We start from the raw sequence: 11570 nt of genomic DNA on the forward strand, positions 1-11570 counted from the left end.
CTACTTCCACTCCTCCTGCTAGTCAGCAAAATATCAAGAAAATCCCTGGACTCCCCCAAATGATCCCAAAGCAATGCATTTTCCTCCTGGAGTTGTTGACCAAAGGTAACTAAACCAGTGCTGCTAGGTTCTTGTGAGCTCTGCTCCATCTGAAAAGGAATAAAAAAATATAAAGTCATCCCTCTCCATGTTCCTCACCATTCTGCCTCCTTTCAAGAATAGCATGAATTCCTTAGCAGAGCTGCACTGCCTCTCATCTCTTCTCTCAGCTGTCTTGACTCTTCAGGGGTTCTAGGAATGACCACACAGCTATGGGCATATCCCCAGCATGGGCCCAAAAGTACAAACATGGTGGTTTCAGACTACAGTGAATTCCTTGGACCAATCTGTCTGTGTAAGTTACTAGGGTTGGGATGGATTTTTGTAAGGTCAGTGGTAACAAAGGAAAGAAACACCAACCTTTTGTTCTCATAAACTCCTCCACAAGGTGCTTCACCTCTTCTTGGACTCGCTCTTCAACGCTCCTCTTCCCCATCCCAAAATTCCTCAGGGTCATGAGGGAGAAGCGGCGGGTTTGCTTCCATCTCTCTCCATTGCTTATGATAAGGCCTAGAAAAGGGAGCAGGAAGAAGAGAAACCTTAGACACCAAATTTCCTTACAGACAATGTCAAAAAGTCCATGCCTAAGGGCCCTTGACCCACACCCCTTGTTCTAGGAGAATAGAAGTGGGGAAGGTGTCAGTTTGCTTTCTCTTTTATCAATAGTTTTCTCTTTCATCCAACACATCATTCTCCTTTCATCACAGTCATAAACACATCCCACAATCCCCCTCAATACACCCACATCCCCCTCCTAGAAATTAATTGGCCACGAAGAGACGTCAGAATAAATACATATTTTTGAGACCTTGAATGGTTGTAGAGTAAGCTAGTTTGTACTTCTCCATTTTTTGACCCAAGGAATCTAAAGGATTATGATGTCTTGACATCTTAGCCTTTCTACTTCACACAAGGACCAAAGAATGAGTCTCTGTTTCTTATCTTTTTGTGTGTTACTCGGTGGATCAGTAGTGGATCTGGAGTCAGGAAGACTCAGCTTCATAAGTTCAAATCTAGCCTCAGATATTTTCTATTTATGTGACACTGGGCAAGTCACTTAACCTGATCTGCCTTAGCTCTTCATCTATAAAATTATTTGGACAAGGAAATGGCAAACTACTCCAGTATCTTAGTCAAGAAAATCCCATATTGGGTCATGGAGAGTTGGATAAAACTGAAATGACTGAAAAACAAGAGGTACACCCAATAATAATAGAAAGTTACATAAGCTACGTGTCAATCCCTATATCAGATGACTTTTCTTAGCTTTCTTTTTTTCCCTAAGGAGAGGTACTGTGTAGGATTGCTGTTTATGGAGAAATGATCATTGAGTCAAAAAAATATAACAATTATACAAAGAATTGTAGTTAATTTGAGCGATGGAAAAGGTGTACCCATACCTTTATGGTACACACATGATACACACATACTAAAGCTTCACATGGCATAACCTTCTTTCCCTAAATATATCACACCTTCCTACTTTCAGATATCACCCTCTGTTTCTAGACATAGGATGGGGACTGCACCTAACTACCCTTCTATTGAGAACTATACTTTTGCCCGTAATCTTATTTCCACAGGACCTTTATCAGGATCAAATTCTTCACCCTCTGCTTCAAGATCCTTCCTAAGGGAACCCCAGAAGAAGAAAGTGACTGATATTCCTTGGGATGGATTTTAATTCATGTTGGTTTCACAAAACACTTCTCTGAAAAAATGGAAGCTAACGCCATGAGGCCTCATAGGATCTGCTGCAAAGTTTAGATTCCCAGCAAAGTGCTTCTGCTCACTTTCATTGATGCCGATCTGACGAATCACATTCACTAACACGTACTCTTGATGTCATAACAAAACTTACTGTGCTGCTTAAGTAGCTCCTTCTCTGCCTCAGAATCCCCTTAAAAATGAAAAAGAAAGAAAGAAAAGCAGCTCTCCTTCGGTGCATGTGAAGAGCTGAAGGAAGGGCCTGGCAAAACACTGCTTGGGAAAATTTAACCTTTCGCCATTGTTCTGTATCTGATTTCACTGAATCATAAGCTGTTGTAGTGAAGGGATCTTAGAAATGGTCCAGTCCTCTCCTCTCGTTTTATACATGAAGAATCTGAGAAAGATTAAGTGACTCACCTAAAGTCAGGAATGGTTACGTCTCAGACCAAGCCTAGGACTCAGGAATCCTGACCAAAATCCTGAATTCTTTCCACCCAGATCATGAAATGAAAGGAAAATGAAAGGATAAACATTACCCTTATTGCTCCCATTTCTTTACTTTCTACAGAAATCTCAAGCTCATTACATCCAAAATTGAATTCTCTGTCTGCCTCACCCAAACCACCCCTTCTTCTGTCTTTCCCTATTTTTGTTCAGGGAACCACCACCCTTCCAGTCACACAGGTTCACAACCTCAGTGGGATCCTTGATTCCTAACTCTTCCCTTACCCTCACATCTAACTAGTTGCCTAATCATTCATCAGTTACCTTTCTTTCTTCTTATTATTCTTTTTTTTAATGAGGCAATTAGAGCTAAATAACTTGTCCAAGGTCACACAGCTAGTAAGCTTCAAATCTCCGAGACCAGAATTGAACTTAGGTTGTCCTAACTCCAGGACCAGTGCTCTATCCACTGTACCACCTAACTGCCCCTACACAGCTTTCACAACTGCTCCCTTCTCTTCACCCATGTATCCCCCTCTCTAGCCCATGTCTCCATCACTATTTTGCCTGGAATATTGCAATATTCCTGTCTCCAGTCTATTCTCTCCAATTCAACCTTCACCTAGCTACCAGAGTGACCGGACTGATCAGCCACAGTCAGACACACTGTACCTTGACCCTGACGTAGTGGCATCATTTTGGTCCTCTTCCAGCATGAAAGACAACAACCAAAGACTATTTCAAAAAGTATAGATACCTTTCTTTCATATAGATTCTGATCCACATTGGCTATACTACACCTTGATGGGTCTTCAAAGGCTCAATATTTTAGATGATCATTATCCTTGCAGACTGAAGTAATTTTGATTTACCTGTTACTGGTGGCAGGTAGCAAATCCTTGACCAGCAGCTTTGTGACAAATTTTCCAACCTTGTACATCTGTTGGCTGCCACCCTCCCTTTTCTGCTATGCCCAACAAGAAGTACATGGCAAGACAAAAGTCTCGATGTCCTACACAGTGTGGAGTCTTGTCTCAGTTATTAACTTTCTTGCCACTCTTAAGAGAAGTTGATTAGTGAACACTTAGAAAGGGTGGTCACTAAGAGTCAGCATGGGTTCATCAAGACTAGGTCTTGCTAGCCTAAGCTAATTTCCTTTTGTTTTTTATAGTATTATCAAACGACTAGATCTAGGCAATACCTTGAAGAGTAGACACAGATTTCAGCAAGGCATCTGACAATGTCTCTTATGACATGTTCATAGAGAATATAGAGAAGACACTGGTCAGACTGCCAGGAGACATGATCCTAGGAATTCCAAGCTACATAAAGTTGTGGTCATTGTCCAGTAGGAGGACACTAATGTAGGTACCAGACTGCTGAGCACTGGATCTCTGAACAGCAAGGAGAAATTCCAATCAAGTAGAAAATGAACTAGAGCAATGGATCTTGGAAGGTAAAAGTCACAGCTGAGGGGTGAATGATTAGAGCAAATTGTAAAGGCTAGACAGACGGGAGAAGGAGATCTCCCTTCTCACTCCAGGACTCTTCCAACCCAGAATCATTCTCTTTCTTTCTTTCTCTCTTCCTTCCTTCTTTCCATGCATCTTTTCTCTCTCTCCTCTTTTCTTCCTTCCTTTCTTCCTCTCTCTTCCTTCCTTTCTCTTTGTTCTTTCCTTTCTCTCTTTCTTCCTTCTTTTCCTTCTTTCCTTTTCTCTTTCTTTCTGTCTTTCTGTCTCTGTCTTTCTCAGTGTGTCTCTGTCTCTATTTGTTTGTCTGTCTCTCTCTTTGTCTTTTTATTTTTGCCTTACTCTCTTTCTTCCTACTTGAACTGACTATAACATATAGTATGAATCTATGCAGCTACTGCCCTGGACAAAAGACGAATATCTTCCATATCACATATTTACATCCTCCCCAACATGCCACTCCTTTGGGGGTTTTGGTTTAAAAATGGGTCTATTTCCACCAGTTTCTTGGAAGACTATTCTTTTCTTGTCTTTCTCTTCTTGCTCTGCAACAAACAGAAACTTACCTAATCCATTCCTAGTGACTTCCAAAATTGGAATATGTCCTCTGTCAGAAAACTTGTCCCCATAATCAATCAGGGCTTTTTTCACTGCCTTGTACCCCTGTAACACGACAACACGCTCAACACCCAATTGCAGAGTGAACACTGGGCCACATTCTTTTGCTAGCTGTGAAAAGAGATGTGAGCAGTAGTGAGAGGGTTCTCATTGAATTGAGTGGTAAACAGGTAGGCTTACTGTTGTTGATCTTAATTGGAGAAGTTCTCAATCCATTATCAGCTCCTTCAAAACATTTCTGACATTTATTACAGAGAGGATGATGCAACCCACATATTCAACACAAGTCATAGATAGCTCAAAAGACTAAAAGTTTATTCTGTGCCTTGGGCTAGCAACCAAAAGACTAGCTAATGAGGCACAGTTTATGACCTTGATGCAATATCTCCAACCTTCTGGAGAGGTTGAGCTTATATTTCATAGCTAGGTGCCATCGTGGATACAGTACTGGTCCTGAAATCAAAAAGACCTTACTTAAAATCCAGTTTCAGATACTTAATAGCTATGTGACCCCAGGCAGGTCACTTAACTTCTGTCTGCCTCAGTTTCCTCATCTGTAAAATGAGGGTAATAATAACACCTAATTCTAAGGGTTCTTGTGAGAATAGTAAGATAATATTTGTAAAACATTCGGCAAACCTTAAATCACTATAAAGATGCTATTATTATTATTATTATTCATCTAAAACTTTGAGAATAGCAGAGTTGGAAAATAGGAAAAATGCTGTGAGTGACATTTTGAGGCAGAAAAGTGTCTTCATTCCAACAGAAATCCTAGAAATCAGTATCATTGGATCACAGGTACAGATCCAGAAGTGACCTTAGAGATCATTTAAACCATATCTTCCTAACCCCATTATATTCATGGACTCTTTTAATAGTCTGGTGAAGCCTATGTACTCCTCTGAATGATATTTTTAGGACAAAATGCATAGGATTACAAAGGAAATTACTTGTATTAGAATAAAATAAAGATGTAATTTTTCCCATCCAAACTCACAGAACCTGTGAAATATATCTACAGATTCACTGGGAGTTTATGGTCCCAAAGATAAGCACTCCTCTTATAAACCAATCATATAATTTTACAGATGAGGACACTGAGGCCCCAAAGATCAGAGTATGTCTGGGAAGGATATGGTAAAGATATCAGTTTGGCAATCTACCAAGGTCAAAATGAGAACATATTTTGGTTTTCACATGTTAACCTCACTTAATCTTTTCTCACAACCCTATGAGGCAGATAGGACCCTTATTGATAATGTCCTCATGCAGACCTAGGAAACTGAAGTCCAGAGAGGTCACCATTACTTACCCAAGGCACAAAGCTAATAAATGTCAGAATCTGGACTTGAACCCAGGCTTTTCTAATTCCACATTCAATGCCTTTTCTACTACCCTAGGCTACCTTTCAAAGGTATTGAGATATACAGGTCTGAGTTCAGAACTTGCTGTTTCCTCTTGAGACCAGGCTTGCTTTCAGCCAGGCACACTTAAGATTGCATGTAAGGACTAAGGCTCCACACAAAGGCTGCATGAATGCTCCGGTGAAGGAATGTGCAAGGAAAACTTTCTCCACTCTGATCCAACAAAGATTGGAGGTCCCCACCTGTTTGGAGGACCTACTCATTCCTCAGGCAGCAGAAATAATCAGGCACATCAAATACTCCCTTTCTTCCTATGATGGACAGTGAACATTTTAAATGGGACTGATGGCATTTTCTCCTAGAACTTTGCAGTCCCATGGTGAGTAGCAATAGCAGAAGATAGCATTTTGTAGAATGCATCTCATCCATATCTACAGGAACTTAATAGCACCCAGCTAGTGCTGAGGAAGTGGGCCCTGATGGCCACTATAGCGAATCAAAATATGGTCTAGAAAACCTACAAGGCACCTACCTCCCTACTCTAACATGCTATACTTATTAGAATAAGCTGCTTGAAGACAGTCTCCCAAAACAAATTGACTGCTGCTAGAGTCAGGAATGAAACCAACAGAAGAGAGAGATGTTTACTTATCATGGAAAGAGATTCAGGGATATTCTTAAGGTCCACCTGTAGTATATTGCCAATAATGGGAAGAGGAACAGGACCAGTGTAAGCTTTCCTCTTCCAAAGCCCTTTTTCCATGACAAAATGATAAGCAGATATGAGATACAGAGCAGAAAGCCAAGAGCAATGACCACAGATGGATTCATCGACAGTCTTCCTTACTACTAATGCAATGGAAGGTTTATTCTCCAAAGCTGGGGAGGACTGCAAACAGATGTACTTTTTACCTGCCAATAAGATTAAAAGAACCCCAGCCTTGTTCTATAGTAGTGTATTTTAAAGTATGAGGAGCCCTTAAATTTGTTCTTTAAAGTTTTACTGATTCATTTTGCTCCTTATATACCACAATTATTTCCCAATATGGCCCTGCCTCACCTTACAATCAATACTTTTAACAAACATTAAACAAAACCAATGGTTCTAGGACTTAGACAGCATATGTCACATACCATAGTACCTTACCACTCTGCTGAAAAAGCGTTTCTTAATCTGTTCCAAGATTGAGGCCACTTTTATAACATTAAAAACTTCATTGACCCATCTTTGTTTGTCTTTCATTCTTGAAGAGGACCATGACATTAGGGATGGGATGCCGTGACTTCAAGTGAAGCAGATTTAAATGAGGGAGGACTGGGCAAGGTCACCAGCCTCACTTTCTCCTCTGGAGTCATCTGGGTCCACTGGCAAGATATAGATCAAGACAATTGGAGATGACCCTAAATGCAATGGGAGACTTTAGCCTTTTTAAGCTGAGGTCTTTTCCAGGTCTCATGGAAATGACTTGTAGAACCCATTAAGCATTTATTCAAGAAAATTTGAATTGTTGGGGAGGAAGAGGGTAATTGTGGTTGCTTTTTTGGTACAATCTCTCGTATTTACTGTGAACACCACTGAGGCATTTCATGTCCACCTTAATTTTTAAACAGATGCCAGCAGACCCTGAAAAACCCAGAATGAATAATTAATTTTTATAGGATCAGAGCAGGCATGGAGTAACAGTGTGGACCATGTCAGGAGTTCATTGTACCTGTATATAATGTGTATGAGAGACAGATCTGTGATCTCAAAGGCCAGGCCACATGCCACTCCTGAATATCTGCAAAATACAAAGCTCACTATGTTAATGTTCTTCTTGACTATTTCTGCTTTACAAATGAAACGCAGTAAGATTTCAATCTCCCTCAATCTGAACACGCAAGGAAATCATGACAGCCGAGAAACGGTACTATGGTTTAAAACTTTTAAAATTCCCCATCAAAGTTAATATAAAACATTATTTCCTGTTCATCTTTATCTGATATTTTTCCCAAAATATCCAGCCATCACCAACTCTAGCCACATCCCCAGATACATCTGGAGATAGGCTTCATTGACCTACACATTATACTTTTACTAATAGTATTCATTAAAAACACGTAATTACAAAAGAGCTTTTAAGTTTAAGCATTGCTTTTAAGTTAATTTGCACTTTAAAAATTAAACTTGACTACAGTTTTGAAAAATAACATATACATGTATAAAACAATATTCTTCCATTCTACAGTGCTTATTTTGCTACAACAAACTTTTTTATTAAATGACAGTGCTTGGGGTACGTTTTAATTCATGGTCTACTTGCAATTACCCCATGATGTACAGTTTGGGAAACAATGATCTAGAGTAAATTTTCAATGGAGACCATAACTGATTATAATAACTATCCTTCCCTGAGAAAAATGGTCCCTCAGTTCAAGGATCATTTTTTTGAATGGGGAAAGCTTCTCTTTTTTTAATACACACTGGCTTTAAAAGGAGCTAGCTTGAAATAATAGCCAAGACTCAAATAGTAGCCAAGTCTCAAAATTCTCCTTAATTCTCCTTAATCAGTTTAATGCTGAATCATTAAATGGTGACAGAATGTAGTTATCAAGTGCCTATTGCATACAGAGAGAGTAACACTGGCCATTTCTGCAGGTTATAGGCAGGAATGTGCTGATATATGCTGATAAAATGTCCAAAATGTCCAGGAAAAAATGTATATATAACACACTTTAAGTTTCAGGCACATTATTAACATTTCTCCTTCACTTTCTTAAGTCTAGACAATCAGCAACAAAACAACCATTCACCCCTTATGTGTAACATTTGCAATAAAGGCTCACACTGGAAATTTAAGAATCAGATCTCAGGAGAGGGTACAAGCTGGATCCAGTATTTGTTCAGTCTTTTCAGTTGTTTCCGATTCTTTGTGGCCCCGTGTCAAGATTTCTTGGCAAAGATACTGGAGTAGTTTTCTATTTTCTTCTCCAGCTCATTTTACAGATGAGGAAACTGAGGCTAATAGGATTAAGTGATTTGCCCAGGGTCACACTAGTAAGTGTCTGAGGCCGAATTTAAACTCAGATCTTCCTAACACCAGATCCAATGCCCTATTAACTCTGAATTTATTCTCTGATATTTTATAAGAAATTTCATAAGGAACACCAGAATGGTAGACAGGAAGTAGAGACCACACCAAACAGGCACAGGGAAAGAAGACACCTGCTCTGGACTAGCCTTAACTCAAACCAGTAGAAGAGTTCAGCATAAGGACTAGATTGCAATGAGACACTTGCAGGCCATAAAATATTTAACAAAGACTTTGACTCAAACATAAAAACAAATAAAAGGATACAATATTGATTCAAATGTGCAAGGGACCCCTTCCACTTCCGGGTAAATCACAGCAGCAATGCCCAATGAGAAAGGTCTATTGACTTTCATATCAGTGAGAGTTCTGTGAAGCCTATGATGCCTCCTAGGCTAGGCTTTCTCTGGCAGCCAGAAAGTCATACCAATGATTCAGGCCCTGGTCCTCTAGATCTATCAAGTCCTAAAGAGAGCTTCCTGGTTCCTTTAAAGAGAAACTAGCCCCAAAGAAACAGAACTGTCCCCATGAGAGTCTTTTCTACGAATTTCTAATTCCAACTCGATAGTCAAAAAAAAAAGGACATGGTAAATAAACTAGAAACAGTCAGAATACATGCTCATCCTCCAAAGTAGAAAATGGGATCTCCACTCCGCCTAGAAGCAGGCTCACCAAACACCCACATGCTCTCAGGACTAGGCCCATTCCGACCAATCCCCTATTAAACCTTCCCTGCACCTCCTCACCCCCATTAAAAAATTCTACTGTCCTCAAATAATTAGCCATGGGCTGTTCTGAACAAATTGCCCATGTCTTCAATCCAGAACTGTTTCCTAGGATCTCGGGGAAGCATAAATACTCTTTCTTGAATGCTTTCTTCTAGTGCTATAAAAGAGTCTCAAAACAGTCAACGTGGCCCTGATCTTAAACAGTCCTACATGTTTTATGGAGAAGTTACAATTGCCACAAATGCAGTTATATAGATTCAATAAACAAAAAAAATTACAAGGCTTATCTATGTGCTGAAAAGGGCCTTGCCCACCCCAAAGTAAAATAAAGTAAAAAGAAGAAAATTCTTATTTTAGAACGAAACCTTGTAAGTACAGAGCTTCCCAGATCATTCATCTCTACCTAAAGGGATATTTAGGGTGGGGGGTAGACTGGTGGCCGCCTCCTCATTCTCAGACTTGGTATTTATAAATCATCTCTGGGTTCTACAGAGCTGTGCCACTTCACCCTCTCCCTCTTCTGCAAAAATGTCCATCCCTTCCTCCTCTGAGGTCAGACTCACAGAATCAGTTTAATTTTATAAAATTCAGCAACATAGTAGAGCAACTCAAATTTTCTCCAGGAATCCCCAAAATACCTAAGGAATCTAATCAACATCACTAGGTACACCATTACACAGAGAGAACACCAAAATTTTCTTTGTCTCTGAAGCATCATAGGACACTTACCATTTTCTCCTGGGATCCCTGCCACAGCAAGAGTAATCTAAGACAGGCAGTCTCAGTTTCAGAAGAACAAGGTGAGCTATATCTCCAGAAAGTATGAAACCACCAAGAAAGGAAATTTGAGGCTGATTACTTGGGATTTTTAGGTCAGCATGGTAACTTTATCCTATATATTTTCACTCTTTAAGGCTCTCACAATAAGGCAAGAAGTCTAGGTCTGTTTTTAATGGCAGAAGGAGAATACGAACATTGAGCAGGTAGGCTCCATGCTTCAGGGTAACAATATCAATACTTATAAATGATTCATAAATACAATAAGTATCAGTACTTACACAAAAAAATAGTACAAAAAAACTGTTCTGAGATAATGAAATATTGGCTGTACAATTACAGTGTAAAATGAAAAAGAAAAGATTCTTAAAGGAAAAGTTAAGTGAGTTACAGGACAAAATAGTAAAAATATACTAGTGGGGTGCCTCAAATTTCCCCTCTCAAAACTAGATAAATCGAACCAAAAAAATTAACAAGAAATAAGTTAAGTAGATGAATAGAATTTTAGAAATGTTAGATATGATAAACCTCTGGAGAAAACAGAATGGGAATAGAAAGGAGTATACCTCTTTCTCAGCTTCACATGGCACCATCACAAAAATTGACTGTTTATTAGAGCATAAAAACTTCACAACCAAGAACAGAAAAGTAGAAATATAAAATTAATTTCTTTCAGATCATAATGCAATAAAAATTATATTCAATAAAGGACCATGTATAAATAGATTTACAATTAATTAAAGACTAAACAATATAATCTTAATGAATGAGTGGGTCAAAGAACAAATCATAGAGACAATAAATAATTTCATAAAAGAGAATGACAATGAGACAACATAGAAAAAATTTATGGGACACAGCCAAAGCAGTACTTAGGGGAATTTCTATGTCTCCAAACAGATCAGTAAAATAGGAGGGGGAAAAGCAGATCCATGAGTTGGGCATGCAATTAAAAAAACTAAAAAAAGAACAAATTCTAAATCCCTGATTAAAGACCAAATGGGAAATCCTGAAAATCAAAGGAGAGATTAATAAAAATGGAAGTACAAAAACCATTGAACAAATAAACAAAACTAGGAGCTGGTCTTATGAGGTGAGAATGATAAGATAGACAAACCATTGATTACCTTGATTTTAAAAAAATGAAAGAAGAAAACCAAATTACCAGTATCAAAAATGAGAAGGGAGAATTCATCACTAATGACGATAAAATTATAGCAATTGTTAGGAGCTATTTTCCCAATTACATGCCTACAAATTTAGCAATCTAAGTGAAATAGATGAATT

The 11570-nt window shown here is 38.8% G+C and overlaps 1 pseudogene; it reads right to left on the reverse strand.

The window, feature by feature from the left end:
• Window positions 1–91: 91 nt before the first annotated feature.
• Window positions 92–6538, reverse strand: LOC114042595 (annotated as a pseudogene).
• Window positions 6539–11570: the final 5032 nt, after the last annotated feature.

The sequence above is a fragment of the Vombatus ursinus genome, unplaced genomic scaffold, assembly GCF_900497805.2.
Source record: "Vombatus ursinus unplaced genomic scaffold, bare-nosed wombat genome assembly UNPS02014620.1, whole genome shotgun sequence".
NCBI lineage: Eukaryota > Metazoa > Chordata > Mammalia > Diprotodontia > Vombatidae > Vombatus > Vombatus ursinus.